We start from the raw sequence: 22,353 nt of genomic DNA, 5'->3' as shown, positions 1-22,353 counted from the left end.
TGGCGACTGCCATATATATCATATATAACTTTATTTTGATCACAGAGATCTTAAAAAGTACATAGCACAAGATGAATTATAAACAGAGTATTGAAACATTTGCTTAAAAATTTCGATTTAAGAGGACATAAATACCATAAAAAGCTTTAAAAGGATAAACGGAGTGAAATCAAGTAGAAAATACAGTACTTCATACAAGACATCTGGAGCGCTTGATCCTAAGTGCATACTAGTATTTTGAAAGGCCAAATTCCATTACCCTATGTGTATCTGTATACAAAATTCTCAATACCTTTAGGTAATGGCCGGGACCAAACAATCTGCATAATGGAATACCCACTTTTTCCTCAAAGATTTGTAATGTGGACAAAAAAATTGTAACTGCACAATGGATTCTGGGCTGGCTTTGCACGCAGGACAGAGATCATCCTTGAAAACATTACAACGCCACTTAATACAAAACAATTTTGTTGGCAAAGTCTTGTAACGAAACTGTAAACATTGTTTTTGAGCCAGAGGGGACAATTTCATCAATAGTGTCCTCATAATGAGGAACAAATTTGAAATTAAGAAACTCCTGGGTCAGACTACCCTCTAGTTTTATCAATTCCTTCTCAGCTGTTTTTTCCCAGAACATCACTTTGATCGTGGCCCTCGAAATAGAAGCCAGACTTTCCGGATTGGAACAAAACTCCTCCATCCCAAACCTCCACAAGAGGTCCCTCAATGAGCTACAGTAGAAAATAAACTCATAGGCAACTGAACAGTATGATATAACTCAATATTATTGGGCTCAGTGTAACAGATCAAAACTGCACAAATATATTTCAGATTATTTAATCTTCAATTATCAAATTCATATTAATCATCTTCATTATATGAAAATACCAAAAAAAAGGCAATATTTATTCAGAACATCATTTCTCTTCATAAAAAACAAAATGTGGCAGTAGCTAAACCATGGAATCGAGGTTACCTAGGGGAGTTTCAAAAGACTGGGCAGAGCCTCGCGGTAAGGGGTAAGCTCTTCAACAGTCCATAACCGATACCAGAACATGAGTAATTTATAGTCTAACTTATAGGCCAGCTGTCTATGAGAAAAATCCACATAAAGGACAGTCAGATGGATACTGAGGAGTAGGTCTAACAGAGATTTCAGGACGTGATTTTCTATGCTAGACAAACAATTTGTGTTACCTGTGCCCCAGAGTTCTGCTCCATAAAGAGCCCCCCAAGGACTTTAATATTGTAGATTTCCAGGGCTAGGGCCACTTGCCTAGACAGTTTATGTCAATGAATTTTACTAATGTGAGCGGTCTGCTGAGCAAGTGACAGTTTCACTTTCTGAATGTGTGGAGGCCAGTACATATTTGGGGTCAGACGAATGCCCAGATAATCATAAACATCTACTTGCTCCAAAAGACTGGTTCCTACAAACACGTTTTTTAGATGGTTTAGCAATACCTCTTGTGAAAATCATATATTATTTTGTTTGCCTCATTTAATACCAGGCCCCCTATCATCGCAGAACCGCATGAAATCATTCAGGAGTTGTTGGAGACCTTGCGGGAATTTGGAGATTAAAAGTGTGTCATCGGTGAAAAGAAGAGAAGGGGCTCTTCTTGCCCCGATTGTGGGAGCATCATACCCATCACGATCTAAAAAGTCAACCTCCCCATTGATAAAAAGCGTAAAATATATTTATTCCCTACTAGAAGTCACCAATAGGTGGAGTATAGTTAGGAGAAAAGTTTCCCTGCAAAAGAGCTTTTTGTTTTGCCAATAACTAACGCCGCTTCATGAATCTTCACTAAATATTAAAAAAAATCCCCTTTTTGGTTCAGCTGCAGTTTTGAAAATGCTGGGGTGGTCCATCAAGTGGGGGCTGAGAAAAAAGCCTTTTAAAACAGGTTTTCGGTCCAAAGCCGCAGTTCTTCTCCTTGCCCCTCCGTGGGGTGAGTGCTGATGTGGTGGGCTCCTTTCCACGGCTCTTGGGAGAGTGCAGTGGATCCAGGATCTTCACTGCGTGGGCTGGCTTTCCTGTGTCTCCCGCCCTCAGCTGCTGTCTTTCCCCAAGCACTTCTAGGCAGAAAGTTATGTTGGGCTGTGGACAGCCCAGATAGGCCCACAAGCTTGCACACTAGGCTCATTCTGGCACATTCCACTTCCGAGTCATTTACTCAATTAAACCAAACCACAAACAGACAGGGATGTGGCCCCGGAATCTGCAGCCATGCAAATTCATGAGGAGGGGTTAGGAGCCGGTAATCTCGTCCATGCTGCGGATACAGAGTTTTGTTGTCAAACTCCGTGCTGCAAGCAGAACGCGGAGTGGCAAGACTCAACACACTTGGTCGGCAGAGCGGAGTTTACCGCCCGCCCTTAGTTTTCACCATGTTAAGTCAATGGGGATTTTTCATTTTTTTAACACGCCTACAGACCGAACTGCTGAATGGAATTACACCAAATGTGGCTGAAAGGTAGATGTTGGGCTAGAAAATGTGCTTTTTGTAATTTGGTGTAAATCCATTCAGTAGTTTCAGAGATATTTAAGTTTTAAAAATATAGATATCCAGTAGCCTAAAAACCTACTGAAATGCTACTGAAATTTGATTGGCTGCCAACACTTCAACCAGGAAATGTTGGCATCCATCTTAGCCGAGTCCCACAAAAAATGTTTTAAAGAAAGAAAAGTGGCATTGTAGGGACATCCTGACCCCTAAGCCTCTTTGGGTTTGGGGGGGGGGTGTCCCACTGGGACCCTAGGGCCAAATGAAGCATTTTCCTTTCAATTCAGCTGGATCCGTGTATCCAGCAGTAAATGTTTAAAAAACGACCGTGCTTCGATCATTAGCCGCCCCGGGTGGGCAAGGACCTGTTAGAATTTTTTTTTATAATAGAGGGGGTGCATGGGCCCCCCTCCTGGGGCTCAATATTTTCCCAGAGACCACCACCTCCCAGGGGATACTTAAAAGAAAATTTAAGCATTATGGGCCTCCCCTGTAGGCCTGGGGACTACCACCTCCCCGGGGTGTCGAGTTTAATAAATGGGGTGCTCTTAGACCCCCTCAAGCCCCAGGGACCGCCATATACCCAGGGCTTCAACTATCAAAGCGGGGGGCCTCGTGGCCTCCCCACAGCACCGGTGACCGCCACCTCTCTGGGGTTAAAACACACAATGGAGGATGGCCGTGTGGCTCTGGGGAACGCCACCCCCAAAGGCCGACTCTTGTAATATCCAGGGGTGCCCACCCGACATATACGGGCAAACAACCCCATCTATTACCTCCAGTAAGTCCCGCACAGCAGGATTGCTAAGAGGTCTTTGGAAGCCACGCCCTTTCTACACCACTCTGCAACGTATCTCCTGGTGCTGTACTAGTTGAGGAATTAAGTCCTCCTGGATGCCAGGGGGCCTTGGGGGTCAATAAGCCCTCCTGGTACTTCCTGTAATTTCTTCATGGTGGGATTTCTGAGAGCTGGTGAGAGGCCACACCCCTTTCCCCACCACTGTGCAAACAGTATTGCTACTTAAAAAACAAAGAAATTCACTGAAAAAAACAAAGATTACAGGGATATTATAGTTAGGAATTAGAATTTAACAAAAACCTTAGAAATGCGCTGAAAATAAAATAAAGGTTACGGGGCATTATAGTTAGAAAATGGGATAAAAAAGCGTAGAAATTCACTGAAAAAAGCAAAGGTTTAGGGGCGTTATAGTTAGGCTTAGGTTCCACTTGTTCAAAACCAGTGAAATTCAGCAGTTATAGTTATTTGAGTGAACTATAAGTCGCGCCCCCGCAATACACTGCTTATGACCTCACATATTACATCACTCATGACATGGTCAGTGTCATCACTGATGAGATCTCAAATAGCATCACTGTTGACATCATCCATAAAATCACTAATGCACCCACTCACACCCCCAAAGACCCTTTCATGCACCCACTCCCACACAACCACTCACAGACCCATTCCAGTACTTACACACCAACTCACTGTTTCATAGATCTACACACACATCCACGCACTCATCCATAGAGCCACTCATATACCCATTCAGATATATCCATTCATATACCGATACAGCCACTCACACTGTGAGTCAGTCACCCATAGAGCTTCTCACATAACCACTCACTCACCCATGCAGTCAATCACACAGCTACTTGTTCAGCCATACAGACACACCCACTTACTTACTCATACAGATACTGACACCTACTCACTCACCCAGACCGTCACTGACACAAGCATACACTCACCCATACAGCAACTCTCACATTCACTCACTCCCTCATACAGTCACTCATATACCCTATACCCCATCACTCACCTATACTGCCTTTCACATACCCAGTTACTCACTCATATACCACTGGCACATCCAATCACCTACACAGCCATACCCACACTCACTCACCCATGCAGCTCCTCACACACATAGTGATTAACCCATACAGTCACTGACTCACCCTCTCACTCATCCATACAGGCAGTCACTCACCCCTTCACCCACCCACACAGACACTCAAACACCATTACAGGTACTCAGACAACCAATCAATCACACATACAGCCACTTATGTGCCCACTCACACAGCCATACAGCCCCTTGGAATGAAAGAATGAATGAATGACAGGAGTTTATAAAGCACTCAGCTACTCCAAAAGGAGTGTCCCGGCGCTACCGAATCACACAATACTGTCATAGAGATGGTTTAACTCCCAGAGCCAAGTTTTCAACAGCTTTTTTTAAAAATCGTCAGGTCCGTAGAAAGTCTATGGGGCAGCGGCAGTTTGTTCCATGCCTGTGCCCCCAGGAGGTTGAAGGATTTACCGCCCCTACGTGCCAGGCACACCTTAGGGACAAATGCATACGCCGCCGAAGTTGATCTAAGTACTCTTGTCGGAGTGTCTGAGATAGCTGACCCCCTTGCCATGAAGCGCCTTAAAGAAAGTTACTATGGCCTTAAACTTTATCCGCTCCCCTTAGCCACCAACTGACAGACTGATACAAACATTCACACAACCAGTCACTCACCCATACATTCCCTACAATACCTAATCACTCACTTATACAGTCAGTCACGCACCCACTGAATCATCCATAGCAGTACTCATACACACACTGATTCACCAATACACCTTGGTATATGTATATATATATATATATATATATTTAACACTCATACACTTTTTAGAAACACTCAGTCACTGGATGATGTCATCAATGATGTAATTTGAGATGTCATCAGTGATGTCACTGACCATGTCATGAGTGCTAACTATAACTACTGAATTTCACTGGTTTTGTTCGAGTGGAACCTGAGCCTGCCATAAACACAATTACTTAATTACTTAAATACACATGTGTTATATTTTATAGCAAATGAATACATTCATATTATATAGAAAATATATTATAGTTATATATATTACATTGTGAATAAGGAATATGTACATTTATTAAACATAAAATTATTTTATTTTTATAAATACACTAAAAATTCACATTATATACACAATACATACATGTATTTTTATTTTGTATGTATATATGTGAAAAAACATGCAAATGTAACGTACCTATGGTCATGCTGCTTGAAACCGAGCCCCTCAACCTAGATGCCTAGCAGAGCGAGCACGTCATGTTACCAATTCAGGATGTTCGCCCAGTGGTGCGTCAGTTGCTGCTGGGTGTGGAGTATGCCCGGCATCTGGCGTATAGAGTGGAGCACTCCCCCCTAGAGTACCGGACACTCCCGCAGGTCATGACCATTCTCAGGCCTTCTACCTGATGCTAACATACTAGAGACGTGGTACTGCACTCAGAAGATGAGTGCGGACACCTCCGACTTGCCAAAATAGGTTGAGGCTGCTGAGGCTGCACCCCTATCTGTCGTCCTCACTTACAGGCTTCTGGCACCGTCTACTTCAGCCATAGCAGCAGGGAGGGACTGGGATTGAAAGGGCAGTTGGGAAAAGAAGAGCAAAATAAACAAAAAAACACACAGAAAGGTTAAATATATGAAGTAATAAACACACAGGCAAAGTAAGAAAGTAATAAGTAATTAAAAGGCGGAATTGAGATAAGAATGGGATGGATTGGGCTGGATAGAGAGAGAACTAGAGAAGAGCAGCAGGACTGAAAGCTAGAAAGGAGCAGGCTGGATAAAAGTTTTAAACAAAATGGAAGCATGCTTACTTACAGCGTGGTGCCATTCACACTGGTTTTTCAGCATGGAGCACACTACTAGCGCTACATCAAACTGTGACAAAATGTTTCTGCCCATTCGCAGAACTCCACAGAATCTTGCAGAGTTGTTGTGTAATGCCGCAGAATTCCGCTGAGTGAACTTCCACAGTTCTGTTCAGGCCTAATTGTGTGCAGTTCTACCTGGTGTAAATACCTGTTAAACTCACCATATAGCATAATAAGACACAATTTAATCTGTTTAGACAGCAGCTGGGTAAAATGTGAAGTTACTCTGCCATTTACAGTGTTACTGGTCAAGTTGTGCATACTACAAACTATTTAACCAGCCACCAGGTAAATAATGAAGTTTCTTATCAAGTTATTTACAATGCCACCGGCAACATGTTCATCATTTCCACTATTTATCCAGAGGCTGAGTAAATATTGAAATTTCTTTGCTACTTGTCGAGCTACTGGTCAAATAATATAAAAGGCCTGCCATTCATTCAGCAGCCACATAAGTAATTAAGATTATTTGCATGGATGCTGGCCTAATTGTACATGAATGCTGTTTTGACAGAAGCTGGGTAATGAGTGAAGTGTTTTAGTTCGGTTAACTGCTGGCCAAATAGTACAAAATCTCTGTTATTTAGCCAGTGGCTGGGTAAATAGTGACGTTTCTCTGCTATCTGCACAGCCGTCAGTCAAACAGTGCAGAATCTCTATTTAGCCAGGAGGTAGGTAAAAAGTGAAATTCTTCTACTATCTGAATGGCCGCAGTTGAACCAGTGCAGAATCGCCACTATTTAGCCAGCGTCCAGGTAAATAGCAAGGTAAAAATTGAAGATTTTCTGATAATTGCACGGCTGCCAGACAAACAGTGCAGAATCTCTACTCTTTAGCGGCTGGGTAATTAGCCCCTTAAGTCTCTCCATTTGAACGCTAACATAAGGCTTCCAGCAGCATTTTTAAGCATTCAGCCAGTGCTCTTGTCTTGCAACCTTTCATTTCTCTTCAGTCAGGTGCAAGATAAGCACATCTGCTTTGTCATTACATGTTTAAAGGCCCTGCTGTTAGACTACCAGTTATTATTTTTTTTGTAGTTGTGTAAAGTGAAAACTTGATCCAGAGGTATTGGAATGCTTTACATGAGTACCAATTGGATTACACAAGGACACATTCATTTTTTGTAGACACGGGGAGATAAAGTGATTTGCCCAAAATCACAGGACGGTAAGCTGACTCTGAGACTTGAACCTAGTCCCCAAGTTCCAGTCAGTAGCTCTGGTCTTTTACCCACATCCTCTCCCCAGTAACGCTCAGTTGGTTTTACGGTTACTAACAAAGCTGTGATCTTTCCTATGTGTCTATTGACTAAGGTTTTGACACACTAAATCCTTAGAAGCATTTTTTTCCCATTTTATAGCTACTGAACAGAGGCAGTTCTGTTGTGCTATGGATGGACATTTTACATTTTGGCACTTCAATCTAAACAGCTTGTTGTAGCGTGATGATTCAGACACACATTATAGGCCTTAAATCCTAGTCTAGAGACAGTTCCTGAACAAGTTAAGCAGTCGCTCAAATGGGTTTCCAAATACAAGACAGAACATTGTAGTTGTTTGTAATGCAGATATTTATACGGCTGTATAGGCTTCTATTATTATTGTCTCTCTAGACGGTCCCTCAACGAGCTAAGCAGTTGGTCTAATGCATTTTTGATGATATTTGGTGCTGTTGTTACGCCTCTTGATATGCGATTTTGGGCTTTTTGGAAATGCTGCCTCGATTTTACTTAATGTTAGTAGGCACAGGCCTCCCTTGAGCCAAGTTGGTCATCGAAGTCAATGACCCAGATGCTTATCTATCGGTTGGTGAGTAACAGCTGCAGTCTGTCCATAGGGGCTGAGAGGTGACACACCCTCACCTTTTGCCCCTCAACAAGAGTGTCTGTCAGGCTGAGCTCAGGTGAGCCTGACATACACTCATCATTTTGCGGTCAGGCAGACAGGAGCTAGACAAGTGCAAAATGCGCAGGCTCCAGCTGTCTGAGCTGAACTTTGCTGGGCTGAGGATGTCACAGCTCCTGTGGGCTTGACCTCCTCAGCTCAGCAAATGTCCTGGAGGCCTTCTCCCTCGAAACCACGGGAAGCATCACTGATTGCTTCAGAGCTGGGCGCTTCAGTTTTAAGCCCTGAAGTGCCCAGGGTGTCAATTAGTGACACCACATCACAGAGTGGAGAAGAGTCAGCAACTTTCACTGATCCCATGTAACTCTGTGACGAGTAGGGACTGCTGCCTTGCATCATTGGCTGATCATAGCTCAGCCAATGAGGGAAGGCAGCAGTCCCAACCCCCCTGGAACCTCCAAGGTAGAGATGCATGTATGTGTGTTTTTTAAATTAATGTTTGAGTTAAAGGTTACATTTTGTGTACGTTGATTATCTTTGTTTAGGACCATATAGACACACCACTCATTATACATTTATTATATTTCGTGTATACTTTCCTTCTATTCTGGTGAAGACCCGATCCCAAAGCATCTTCAAACATGTCTTGAGGGACCGCTCCCACAAACAAAAATCCCTGGTGTATAGTGGGAGCGTCTGGTGATAACATCCTACTGTGATGACTTTGTGTTATGAAGTAAGAGGGAGGTGTCATTTCAAAGCTGATTTTTCCAGCTTTTAAATGACACCTGCCTTTCAGCAAACTTTCCTAGGAAACCAGGAAATGATATTCTGGGTGCTAGCTTGCCAATGTCGTGTTAGTGTCACTGACATAATCGCATCATTGGCAGGAGAATGACACTCCACTGAGTCGGAGTGGGAGTCTCCTGCTTCAACCCAGGATGGTTTCTCACAACGTGGGGCACCAAAGCAGCCAACAACAGCTGCTGCTACAGTGGAGGTATATGGTTGTGACCTCCACACCTATAGTGCCCAGCTTGGAGCTCTATGGATGTATGGGTCACTTCCATAGTACCCAGGGGGTTACATTTTACAGCTTCGATTGCATCAAGATGCCTTCAGATGTGTTCACTTTTGTCATAAATACAAATGTAAGCACTCTAGCTGTTTATTAGAGCACTGTGGGAAGCTGCATTAGCAAGCACAATGGGGAGTTAAGTGACAGACTGCTACTGTTGAAAGCACATGTTTAAGTCTGGATATCAGAATGCTTTACTGACCAGGATGAGAAATACATTTGAGAACACATAGAGAATGTGTCCTCATTTGAGCTTTCAAGAGCACTATCATACTTTCCTTGACAAAACAACCCCTGCCCCCTCATTTTGTTAATTTCTAAAGGAAATATTTTAGGCTTTACAACTTTGAATCCATCAAGATGGCTTCAGGTATGCCAAACTTCTGTCAAACACAGAATGTTAGTGCTCTACTTGTTCATTAGAACACTGTAGAAGGCTGCAATGGAAAACACCGGGAAATCAACTGACATGCTGCCGCTTCTGTTTGAAGTACGTTTTTCTCAGAATAGCAGACTGCATTCTCACATGGCTGAGGAAGATAGTGTGAAGTTCTAGAAAATGTGCTAACATTTTAGCTTCTGGAGTACCATCCACAACCTCTGAGAAAATAATGAGAGAAACACGTTTTCTGTTAAACATGGTTCATCAAATCACAGCAGAGGATCAGCATCTTTCAAAGAGTAAATTCATCTTAGAAGCTGAAGTCACCTCAATTCCTAAAACTCGTATGGTACTGTGGGAGCCGAACCCCAATAATCTCCTGAATCCCAATATCAAAGAAACCTCAAACATGTACCTTAGGGAGTTCAGCCCCACAAGCCTTTTCCTTGATCTAGCAGCAAAAGACTACTCCCTCTTTTAACACACAAGCTTAGCCGGGAAAAAATAATAATTTAACTGGGACAGCGCAAAAACAGAGTTCTAGATCAAAACTTAGTTTAAAATGGTTTAATACAAAATCATCAAAATTAACATTAAAAAGGAATTATCATATTCTGCCATGAAGGCTCAGACACAGAATACGGTATCATGAATCATAACAAGAACCCCAGTTAGTTAATCTAAATTGTAAGTGTCAATTCATAAGGAGTACTGACAGCATCCTAAGTAAGGAAATCTCAAAGTAATCGGACAGAGTTTCAGGTTGAAAATGGAAAGTCAACCTCGAACCTTCAAAACCAGGAGTTTTACACACTATCTATGCATATTAATTAATAAAGCTGCAAACTCAGCATGGGATGATCATTGTTAGGTAGCATTGGCAAATCAAAAACATTTTTGTTAATTTGAAATGCTCCTAACGCTATCCTATTTCTTAAGGTAAGAGATATTTGCTTGCTTCTTCAGCAATTGTACTCCGGATATTTATAACACAATTTGAAACATTTTCTTAACAATGGCTGATAGAATTATATTCTTCAACACGCATACATCGGAACTAGCAATGGAAATCCTTCAAAATTGTACATTAGGTATGTAATAAAAGTTTTATTCACAATACATGCTTTTAACACTACAGTACATTGATGTCATTTTTCCTTGTGTTCCGCGGAAACTGTAGGGAGAGAACACTTCCAGCGGGTAACTGACTGGGAGGGGGAATGAGTAGGAGCAGGATGAGCAAAACACCACAAGCGGTATCCATTTAAAAAATAATGGTGTCTCACATGAAAATGCGGCATACTTTTTCTACATTATTAATCACACTTCCATATGGGATAATCATTTAATTTTAAGCATAAAATAATCCATTTCTGGCCATATTCATCATTAAAATTACTAACTCACAAATAATTTGTCGCCAAACTTACCCATTGAAAAAAGCTTTGACAGTACCAGCAACAAGTACTGTTTACGGTGACTGAAATTTGTTATCACATTATATGTGTGCTTCTTTTGGTGACTCTCCAAACCTGCCATGACCTACAATGCATTTCAACGGATACCATGACCATAGTCCTGTAATGGCTGCCACAACATGTTGTCTAGGCCTGGGTGGGGTCCGCGGAGTTCTGCTACGTGGAACTCCGTGAAGTGACCAAACAACTCTGCTGCACTATGTGGAGTCCGGCAAGCAGCAGAGTGCATTCAGTCATGCTGATATTTAGTGCCAGGTGTTTGTCCAGCACTGGAAAATCAGCGCGAACAGCACCATACGCAGTGCAAGAGGGTGCTGCTTCTTTCTGCCACTCAAGTAGATTTTCTACTCCAGTGGCAGCTTCCTCAATGCTACCGGATGGTTTCTCAATGCGAGCAGCATGACCATCCGCGACCACCCGCGTTTAGAAATCTAGTTGGGAGGTTGTCTGGTGTTAGATTTTCCTCGCTCACACTCACTAACTTTGGCAAGCGAGGAAAAATCTCTGTTTTTGGAACTCCACATTTTCCCCGGAACACAGAAAACTTCCCACACTCCATGAACGGGGCAGATTTCACTGCCCAGAACTAATATTGTTCAACGTATGGCCAGCCAACCAAGGAGGAGGTCCCTTTGAGACCCCCATCCCAAGCCACTTGGGGTCATGGTGTGCTCAAACTTCCCCCTTGTATATTTTATTTAATGCATTTTCAGGACACAGTGACAATACCCCTGAGTCCTGCAACATCTGCCACAGCTTATTGTTCAGGTTGTGGCCAGTCAACAGCATTGACTAGTCCCCAGACCGTATTTGTCCATCAAAGGTTTAGCTATAGCTATTTTATTAAACTCCTTCATGACCACCCCAAGCACCACTTTAACCAGAAATTCCTTGAAACCGGCTGAACGGATTAACACCAAACAAAAATTACGCTTTCTATGTAAAGTTCCAACATTCTGTCACATTTGGTGCAGTTCTGTTCAGCTGTTTGTTTTCTGTTTTGCTTTCCAAAAGATTCTATGGAAATTAACATGGCAAACCAATGTTTTGGGGAGACCCCCTTTTTTTCGTGGCTCTCACATGACGGATCACTCTAAAACTTCCCAGAGAGGAGCGGAAGTGGATGAACTTCTTTTTTTTTTTGAAAAACCTTTATTACAGTTTCAGAGACATACAAATATGGGCCTACAACCAACAGGCCGGCCGCTAATGCACACTATAAGCCTAGACACAGCTTAACAACCACATCGATGAAGCAACAAGAGAGCTACTGGAGTGCTAATCAACTCAGCCGGCTGCAGCCGCAGTCCATAGACAAGCAAAGAAAGGTTTCATATTTTTGAAGAAAACGAAAAACATCATACACACAAGGCAGAGGAGCTTAATAGCAGTAACATGTGCTCCCCGTATCGAAGGAGTAAACAAACCCAGGGAGAAAGAGGGGGGGGGGGCAGGCAGAAGAAACCAAATGCGCATGTCGCAGGAGCATAGAGGAATGGGCGGGCTAGGGAGACAGAGCAGCATCCATCTCACGCGTCTGGGGCGGGGCGCAAATACCTCCACGATAGGAGTTCCAGGGACCCCACACCTTAATCCACTTCCCAGGCTTGCCTCTCGCCACATACACCGTTTTCTCTCTGAACATACACCAGTCCATGTGTTCCTTCCACGCTGAGACCGTTGGTGGCCTCTGAGAGCCCCACAGTTGTGCAATGTCACGCTTCGCTACCATATAGCCCAGAGTCACCCACTGCGTCTGCATCACATTGTAATCAGTCGGCTCCCAGACATTCAGCAAACATCTCCGTGCCTCCGGCAACAAGGCAACATGCGTGACCTCTTCTAACACCGCATGCACTCTACACCAAAACCGAGTCACCTCCGGACACTCCCACAGGATATGGAGGAAAGTCCCCAGTAGTCCACAGCCTCGCTTACACAGACCATCCACCGAATACCCCATACGCATCAAACCAGGCCCCGTGACGTACACTCTATGAAGTATCTTAAGCTGGACGAAACGCAAGCGGGCCGGGATAGCCACCTCTTTCGGGGAGGCCACCGCTGACACCCAATCCTCGTCGTCAAGTTCCAAACCGTTGGCAATCCATGTCTCCCGCAATGAGGTCAGCAAACCCATTCGATCATTGATAAGCTTCTTATAAATCAGCGAAATGGTGCTGTCCGGCACATAGCCGTCCAATACTCTGTCTTCCAACGGGGAGGACTCTGGAATAGCCGCCACGTCCGGGAACACGGAACACAAGGCATGATGAACCTGAGCATACCGAAAGTATTCCCTATCGTTCAACTGATATTCAGTTTTCAACATGTCGAACGTCTTAAATTTCCCTTTCGTCCAGAGATCCCCTACCTTGCTGATACCAATCATATCCCATTTCTCAAAGCCTTTCGTAGTACACAGATAACCCAAACGCTGGGAGGCGTACAATGGCGTTACCCGAGTCAAGCGATCCCTCCACCCCATCGCCGCATTTGCTGCATGCCACACCTGCACCGCGACCCGCGTCGGGCCTGTCAATCGCGCATCAAGGGACCCCGAGTACAGTGCTCGATTATAATCCCCGCTTGGCAATAACAATTTGTCCATCTCAAAAGCCGGGTTCAAAGCAGGCCCATACATCCCGTGATTGACAGCAGCCAACTGGGAGGCCCAATAATATCGTTTAATATCAGGGAGAGCGACCCCCCCATCATACCACGGCAAAATTAGCTTGGCAAGAGCAATCCGCGGCCGCCCATCCCAAAACAATCGACGCTGAAGACACTCCACCTCTCGAAAATAGCGGGCCGGCACTACGTCCACAGTGTTCTGTAGGGCGTACAAAAAGCGTGGCAGCGACATCATTTTGAACAACGACGCCCGGCCGAGCGGCGAGAGCGGCAGCCGCCGCCAACCCGCCACATCCGCCCTTAGGCGCTGAAGGGGGGGGAGAAGATTCCGCTCATACCGGGCCACCGGGTCCAGGGTTATAAAGATTCCCAAATACTTGAACCCCGACTGAGCCACCTGGATGGGGCACCCCCGCGGAAGGGGGGGGGGGCCTCCCCGGAGAGAACGTACACACAAGACTTAGCCCAGTTAATGACCAATCCGGAGTTGCGACCAAAGGAGCTCAACACATCCACCAACACAATGAGCGATTTGCGCGGAGATGCAAGATACAAGAGGATATCGTCCGCATATAGGGAGACACGATCCTAGTACTCCAGCGTCCATCTAAGGCCACGCATCGAAGGGTGCCACCGCAGCCACTCCGCAAGGGGCTCCAAACAAAGCGCAAAGAGAAGAGGCGACAACGGACATCCCTGTCGCGTGCCCCTACCCAAAACAAAGGGGGCCGACACCCGTCCGTTGACCACCACCTGTGCCAGTGGGTTATCATAAAGCAATTTCAGCCAACCGATAAACCCCGGGCCAAACCCAAACTTCGCCAATGCTGCCCAAATATACGGCCATTCCAAGGTGTCAAACGCCATGGTAGCGTCCAGGGACGCCAAAATGGCCGGCTCACGGATGAATGGCGCTCTAGCGAGGACGCCATGCAGTCGCCGCAGGTTCAAAGCGGTATTGCGATGGGTATAAAACCGGATTGATCCTGATGAATCAGGTCGCCCACGACCCGTATCAGGCGATTGGCCAGTACCTTGGCAAGGATTTTGGGCTCCGCGTTCAACAAAGAGATAGGCCTGTAAGAAGTACACCGATCCCGCGGCTTCCCTTCCTTATGGATAACAACAATAGTAGCGAGACATTGGTCAGGGGGGAGGGAGCCCGCCACCTGTGCCTCAAGGAACATGTCCCGGAGATACGGCGCAATCTTATCTGGGCGCAACTTATATAATTCGATGGGAAGGCCATTAGGACCCATGGCCTTGCCAGAAGCAATAGAGCGAATGGCCAAAGCAATCTCATCCGGCGACGGGGCCGCATCCATCAATAATTTATCCTCATTGGATAGAGATGGCAGAGCAATGTCTTTAAGCAGCAGTCGAGAGTCTTCCTCCGATCGCTCAGAGACAGGAGAGTAAACCCCGTGAAAATACTCCGCAAAGCAATCAACAATATCACCGGGGTCCGTCACACACACACCATCCACCCTCTCAACAACCGGCACCACTCGACTTGCTCTCTCCTTCTTATCCAACCAGGCAATCAACTTCCCCGCCTTATCACCCATATCGTACAAACGCCCCTGTTGCTCCCTGCTCATACTCTTAGCAGATTCAGTAACCAGCGCCTTGTATTCGGCCTGCTTAAGCCCCAGCACATGCAGTCTGTCATCCGTAACACCTTGCTCCAAATCGAGCTCCAACTCGGTGATCTCATTTTCTAGTCGAACCACCTCTTTCGCCTCGCATTTTTTGGTATGGGAGATGAGAGATAGAGCCTGGCCCCTGAGCACCGTCTTAAAGGCCTCCCAAAGGGAGACGGCGGAAGACACCGACCCCACGTTGTCGTTAAAATAGTGGTCCAGGGACTTAACCAGGTCTGCACGGATCGTGGGGTTTCGTAGGTACCAGGGGTTGATCGGCGCCACCCTCCCCTCTGCCCCCAAGGCGATATCTAAGTGTAGCAAAAGAGGGGAGTGATCAGATATACCGCGGGCCAAGTGTCGCACCTCCCCAATCATCCCAGCTTGGGCCGTAGGCACTAGCATATAGTCAAGCCTCGAAAGACTACCGTGGGCCCCGGAGTGGAAGGTATATTGCGCTTGTCCAGGGTGTTTCAACCGCCAGCAATCTATCAGTCCCAGGGTATCCAGAAAGTCCCCCAGCCAGTTCTGGGCCCGAGGGAGGTCCCTAGGGGGGTGTCGATCCTCAACTCCGGAAACCACTGCGTTAAAATCCCCCCCCAAGACCAAAACCCCCCCCGGGAGCCCAAGTAGCAGGCGCCCCAAATCGGCAAAGGTGGCCGTCTGCAGGCCCAGCGGAATGTAGACAGTAACCAGCGAAATCAACTTACCCTCCCATCTTCCCACCAGCGCAGTGTAGCGCCCTCTGTCGTCGTGGAGCACCTCATCCACCTCCAACGGGAGAGAGGTCCTAACTAAAATGCCCACTCCCCTCGAGCCAGAGGTGAAACCAGAATGGGCCAAAAGGCGATATCCTCGCCTGTTCATGGCATGGAAAGAGTTCCCTATGAGGTGCGTCTCCTGCAGAAACACAATGTCAGGCGATATACGTTTCAAGAACTGCAGGACCACCCCCCGCTTTATCCTGTCCCCCAGCCCATTCACATTCCATGAAAGAAGTCTCAACCCCTTACCCCCCATCCCTCCCAGCACACACCATCCCCATCCCGGAGAGCACAATCATAATAGCACAACAGAAAACATTACCCCGCCTTGTGATGCAAACAAACAAACCCCAACTCCACCCCATCAACCCCAACAAAACTCCCCCCTCCCTGCACCCCTGCGTGAGCCCAAACAGCCCCCCCAACGTGCAGTGTGCCTGTCGCCCCAATACGAAACTCACTACAAAAAGGACAAGAAAAACCCCAGAAGGAGGAAAGGGCCCCAGCAAGCCCCCCGCAACCTCCAAATACCAAAGGGCAAAGTGTTACAAACTGGAGTCCAGTGCAGCCACAGGTGCAAAACGATACCAGTCCGGTCCATAGCCAGGATCCCAGTTCCATTCCTACTCCGTCGAACACTCTCTGCTCTCCGCCATCCGACCTTCCCGACCTCGACCCCTAGGTAGGGCATCCAGCCACTCTCCCACCGCCTCCGGCCGGTCGAAGAAATGTGAGCGACCCTCTAACTCAACCCGCAGCCTAGCCGGGAATAGCATCGCATATTTCAGATCCATGTCCCTCAAGCGCCGTTTGATGGCCAAAAATCCCAACCGTTGCTTTTGAACCGCTTGCGTGAAGTCTGGGTAAAAGCTAACAGTAGAGTTCTCAAACTTTAATGGCCCAGCCACCCTCGATGCCTGAAGGATAGCATCTCTATCCCGAAAGTTAAAAAGTCGGGCAATGATAGGCCGCGGGGGAGCACCCACCTTGGGCGCACCACCTGGAATCCTGTGGGCCCGTTCCACAGCGAAGAACTTGCTCAGCCCCTTGGGTGCTAGATGAGTCACCACTAGATCCTCCACAAAAAGATCTGCAGCAGACTCCTCCGATCGTTCGGGCACCCCGATAATACGGACATTATTCCGCCTGGCCCTGCTTTCGGAATCCTCAAGGCAACGATCAGTCAGGGCACTGGCGAGCTGCAACCTCCGCACCTCCGTCTGCAAAGCGGCCACATCCACAGTTAGGCTCGACGCCGCTTGAGTCAATGAGTCGACCCGGTCATTTGTTTTGGACAGGTCCGCTCTGACCAAAGTCACATCAATCAACACCGAGTCCAATTTATTAGCCAAGGTATCAAATTGCTGGTTCACATTCGCCTTCATCTCCTCAATGGCCCCCATGACATCCAGCAGAGTCAATTCGGATGATGCGCCCGAGGCCTCCTTGGGCGGCTCAGGCGATTTATGTGATCCACTAGGGGATCCCTTTGGCTGCGCATAGCGGTCCATGTTGTTGGCCTGGGAATAAGCTCCCCTCCGGGTAGACTTGGGTTTCAGCTTGTCGCCGTCCACTCTCGCCGCCATCATCAGCGACCACCAAGGTAAGCACCCTCCAGCACCCGGAGGAAGGCAGGCGACAAGTGCAGGAGATCTGGGCCACCAACTGAAATAGGCCCGTTTACAGTTCGAGAGTCAGGCTATGCACTCCGTCCTCGGCACTGCTCACCCAAAGTCCCGACGTCAGTTTCCGCAGATCAACTCGAATCCGAAAGTGAAAGCACGGGGTCCGGGGCAGGCCCAGACTGGCATGCCGCTGTTGTTCACTTCGCACCCGGGCACCTCACCAACTCGAGTTCGGGACCAAGGCCGGAGAAGGCCGCAAACTTCAGATCGCCACCAGTCCGGTTCCCGGAGTCCAATTTCGATTTGGAAAACGAGTGGCACCTTAGCGCAAGATCATAGACAAAAGCCCGTCTAAAAAACCAGGATTATGACAGGATAGACGTGGGAGGTTGCGGAGGCCCTCGGGAGCCACAAGCCTACGTGGCCATCTTGGTTGCGCGCTAGGCTCCTCCCACCATGAACTTCTTTTTTGAAGTTCTGCTGCACCAAATTTATTAGCAACACAAAAAGTGTTCTTCCTATGGAATTTATGACCTATTACTACACAGTGGCGACTGCCATAAACTTAAAACACCCATACCTCTACCCACCACTGAACCCTAAAAACCTCTTGCCCCCCTTCACTGCTAGTTGCACCTGAACCTTAAACAATCTCTTACCCTCTTTGCCTCTACCTACCCCTGAAATCCTAAAAGTGGTGGCCTCCCTTTACCTCTTCTCATAACTGAACCCCAAAAATGCTTTACCTCCCTTTCACCCTTTTCAATCCCTATCCCTAAAAACCCCTTACCCCATCAATGACCCCTTAAAACTCTATGCTTTAACCCATAAACCCTCATGTTCTTAAAATGACATAAAATTAAGTCATTAAAAAAATCATTACCTGAGTTGTAAAGGCCTGCATTGCCAAAAGCGTAAATGTGGCTCTTTGAGGTAAAGGTATGCGTAGTAACATCCATCATGGTAAACAAAATGTTGTAAGCATTTCATACAGGGACAAACATTTAGCAATGTCAAATAGGAAGCAGCTGCTTAGCTCGTGTCCACCCAAGAGTCCATTTGTGCCACAATACTGAATCCATTGAACAAAAAAGCACTGGGCACTGTCATACCTTTGTCTGAAGTGAATGCCTCAATTTACTGGGGTCATCTGGAAAGCGGGTAATCCCCCAAAAAATCAGCTACATATTTGAGGGCCGAGCAGAATTGAAGTGCAGCTTTCAACCTCCAAAGAGGGTAGTGCTGTTGGCTCTTTGTTTCTGCAGCAGAAACCAACACCATTGCTGGCTACTAAACTCACAGCAACAAAAGATTCACATTCATCCCTACCAGCATCTGCAATGGGTTGGTTTCATATGACAGTGCTTAAGTGTGCTGTCAATGGAAGCACAGCAAGTGGCAGCACCAATGAAAATTTAGAAGATGGTCCAAGACTATCTGGATGACCCAACAGATGTTTACCTGGATCAAAGCCAATTGATCGATTGGCAAGGGAGGAATTAACAGTGGCCAGAACCCAACAGTTTGGCAATAAATTATTTAGCATGTCTGGTAGCAAGTGTGTCTTAGAAGTGTGTGTTCAATGCAGGTGGGGCAGCTGTCATAGTCAGAAGTCAGAAGGACCATCAAAAGTGTAGAGTTTGACCACGACTGAAAAAAAACAAAAAGACTTCATGTGAAAAAAATTACGGCGGCAGGAGAGGTGGCAGCACCGTGTCCGGCTCAGAAAAGCAGCACCTAGACTGGCCGAGAGGTAAGCCGGTGAGAGCTGGAGGCAGTCTGGTGGTCAACGGATGGGGGAGGAACCCTCCCTGACAAACACGCTGTGCGCTACCAGCCAGGTCCAGGACTCTGCTGCAGCCACTGCAGAATTCAACTGAATTTTTAGGCAAATCTGCAGAATTCCACATACTGCCACTCTGCCAACTCCGCCCACCCCTAGTGGATGGATAGATAGATAGATAGATAGATAGATAGATAGATAGATAGATAGATAGATAGATAGATAGATAGATAGATAGATAGATAGATAGATAGATAGATAGATAGATAGATAGATAGATAGATAGATAGATAGATAGATAGATAGATAGATAGATAGATAGATAGATAGATAGATAGATAGATAGATAGATAGATTTGCGGTGCAGCTAACACTGGCTGTTTAAAAAAAAACTTAGAAGGGCCAGTGTGCAAGGCATAGAGCGTCAATCAAGCATTACCTTGCAATTGTTTTGCTGGGGCTGACTGTGTGATGAGAGGTGAGAAAGGCTAATTCAACCTTCAGTTTAACTGTCGATTTTGAAATGAGCAGTGGTATTAGCCTATAATGTAAGTTATAATTTCATAAAAAGAACAAGAAGATGCCTCCCATCTCTATCCTTTGTTTTATTCCCATGCTGGGTTGCTAGTGAAGATTTAAAAGACTGTACTGTTTGTGTATCACTTCCATGGGAAAGAGAAACACATAGGTAAATGGACACCACACTTGAAACAAGTATTTAGCACCAATAAATACAAAATAATGACGATTTATGTAATGGCTGGGAGGTTCTTTACGGGTAAACTAAACTAGATATGTAATGTCTGGGTGATCATTCTGGATCAATGCTTGCCTTCCATGTGTCACTGGTAAAGCTCCCTTACTTGATTGTCCATTCATTAACTTAAGTCCATTATCTCTAGATTCTTCTGAGACCATTCACTTGAGCTAGACTAAACTAATACTCAATTTATTTTTATTTTCTTGTTCAACAAGCCGATCTCCATCTGGATAAAGTCTTAAAGTACAGTTGACAGCAGCTAGCAAAAGGACCAACATCCAGTCACTTCTATTGGACACAAAAGGAGCCTGAGAGACCTACCCGTGAGGACTCAAAGAGGTGCGTTGATTAGGAGAAGGCAGACTAGCGGCTGAGGTAGCAAACGATAAGTGGTTGTGGTCTCGACATGTCACAGAGTGGGTACAGCTACATTGTTTTATTTTTGGGGCGATAAGCCGGCTACATGCAGGTAGTTGTCTCTCCGATTATCTGGGCTCTGGAATTGATACAAGATTGCCCCTTAGTTAATGGTACATCACTAAAACAGCATATGCTCCACCGTCTGAATTCGCATGAACCATGCTTACCTTCACTCTCCAATATTTTCATTTTTATTATGCATGTCTCTCTTATGCAATTAAACTACATAGCGTTCCTGCTCAGAGATTCAGCCGGGCCTGCACCTAAGGTGGACAGTGCTGATGAGTGCAGCTACACCATCCATTTGTATACAGTATAGTTTTTCTTTTTTTATAATTTTTATAAATATTTTCTTAGCCATGTGGGTCCTCCCTATTTTGCATTTTTCCAATGCAGGTAACGCATAGCTATCTTGGGAGCTTGGGGCCAGCTAAAGAAAAAGGATGTTTAAATTTGGTAACAGAACTGTCATCTTACTTGCACAACAGATGTGATGTCAAGTGCTGCTCATGGACTTGATTACTGCTGTTACAGGAATGTGAAACACGACACACACCATCTCATTGGGAGGTAAAAGATTTATTGGTAAGTATCACAGATGAAAGCCGGAAACATATAATCATCCAACGTCTCATCTAAGGCTCTTCTTTTGGAGTGTTCAAACCTTCCTGGGGTCCTCTTCCTTGACACTCTCCCAGTGGGTGAACATCACCCTCGGGGAAACAGAAGATGGAGTCGTTAAACATCAGGTCATAATGCACAAGGATACCATATCACCGATCTCATCCTTGTGGTTTTTAAACTGAAAGAGCCCACTGTCCAAAATCTACACCGAGGGATTCTTACTGTCTGTCCTTTGTGAAGGGAAAGATCACACCAGGACAAGCCTCTATGTTTCACTTATTGCTCATGCTCTCTTCTAATAGAATAGGAAGCTTGTGACCATCTAAACAAATTCTTCCCACCTGTGGGGATTTTAAAGCTAATGTGTCAAACCCAACTTAATGTGCCTAGAAACCACTGCGATATTACTGTTCAATCCCCAGAAGAATCATCACATGGCCACGAAATATCCCTGTGCCACCATCCGTCAAGCCAAAGTATGTGCCCCCTCCCAGGTCCCTTGCCAGAGGCCGCAACTCTTCTTAAGTGCCGCAGTGGCCTTGTCCTTCTCACCTTTCCCTGGGATGTCAGGAGCACCACCAGCGTCTTTTGACAGGTCCTGTGTCTCCTCTGGTACTGCAGCCATAAGGGCTTGAGTGGGAACCCGTGGGGGTTGGGGGTGCCACTGAGCTCTTTGCCAGGGACGGTTTTCGGCCGATTAATAAACGTCCCTGTAACAAAAACGGCCCCCAGGGGCCCAAAATCTGCCCCCACCTGTGCGGCCCACCGAGGGATTGCCCGGTGCCCGATATGGCCAGTCTGGACCTGGCAGCCATCCCTCACCTCCACAAGGGTTGAAAGGTCAACAGCATGGTCTGCCCTGCTCCCTCCGACAGGCTCCTCCCAATGATGCCTGGGTTGTTCGCTTCTACTGATGCGCCGATGCGCTTCTCTCCATCTCCGTATTCTCTCCATGCCTTAGCCTTTGATGGCGATCCTCTTCTTAGTCTGTTGTTGCCTTCCTCCTCACTAGGTTCAGGCTAACGAGGGGATGTGGCCTCACATACTACT

This window comes from Triturus cristatus, chromosome 4_1 (assembly GCF_964204655.1).
Source record: "Triturus cristatus chromosome 4_1, aTriCri1.1, whole genome shotgun sequence".
NCBI classification, from domain to species: Eukaryota; Metazoa; Chordata; class Amphibia; order Caudata; family Salamandridae; genus Triturus; species Triturus cristatus.
The sequence above is the reverse complement of the archived record's forward strand: the minus strand, read 5'-3'. Positions refer to the sequence as shown.